The sequence below is a fragment of the Solanum tuberosum genome, unplaced genomic scaffold (genome assembly GCF_000226075.1).
Source record: "Solanum tuberosum cultivar DM 1-3 516 R44 unplaced genomic scaffold, SolTub_3.0 scf00761, whole genome shotgun sequence".
Taxonomy (NCBI): domain Eukaryota; kingdom Viridiplantae; phylum Streptophyta; class Magnoliopsida; order Solanales; family Solanaceae; genus Solanum; species Solanum tuberosum.
Window position 1 is genome coordinate 60,402 of NW_006239686.1, and position 1,140 is coordinate 61,541.

Consider the following 1,140-nt stretch of genomic DNA (forward strand, 5'->3'; position numbering starts at 1 on the left):
CCTCTTCAATTATTTCGTATTGCCGGATGTTACAGTATTGATGCTTCTAGATGAAATCGATTATGAACAAGCCCCTTGAAGAAACATAGGTTTCTTTCAGTGGAATACATCCAACGAAGATGTGTCGGACCCCCAAGCTTAATTTCATTTACTAAAATGGATGGGAAAATGTACCATTATATCAAAAAAAGATGGAGGGAAAATCTTTTTAAGGTCACATATAATCTCATTGATCTCAGACTGCATTGTATTAAGATCTGCTCGCCTTATCACCTTGCTACTTATGACTTTAAAGAAGTTCCCCAATCGAATCAAAGCTATAGAAACTTTTTTGGGCAACACTTTTCTAACATCAATTTGGAGCAAGTAATGCATTATGAAATGAGCATCATGGCTCTTGTAACCTGATATTTTCATCTCATCCACTTCCACACATCTTGATATATTTGAAACACAACCTTTTGGTAATTTGGCATTTTTAAGAACAGTGCAAAATAACTTCTTTTCTGCTGGTTTCATGGAGAAACAGGCTTTAGCCAAATGAACTCTTCCATTATCATCTTGTACTGGTTGAAGCTCCTTTCGTATCTCCATTTCTTGCAAGTCATATCGAGAATTTACATGGTCTTTTGACTTTCCAGTTACATCCAACAAAGTCCCGAGCAAACTGTCACAAATATTTTTTTCAATGTGCATCACATCAAGATTGTGCCTCAGTTTGTTATGTTCCCAGTATGGCAATTCAAAAAAGATGGATCTTTTTTTCCATGGACCCTCACTATCACGACGCTTCCTTTTTTGACCCTTTCCGAAAACATTACTGAATTCACGCAACTCTTCTAATACTTCTGTGCCTGATAAGGGAGTAGGTGCAGATCTGTGATCTTCTTTACCATCAAATGATTTCTTATCACTTCGAAATGGATGATCAGGAGGTAAGAATGCCCGATGACCCATGTAACACATCTTACGACTATGCTTGAGATATTGAGAGCATTCGATGACCCATGTAACATATCTTACGACTATGCTTGAGATATTGAGAGCATGTCCCATGATTACAAGTTGGGCATGCCTTTCTTCCTTTTGTGCTCCAACCAGAAAGCATTGCATAGGCTGGAAAATCACTAATTGTCCACA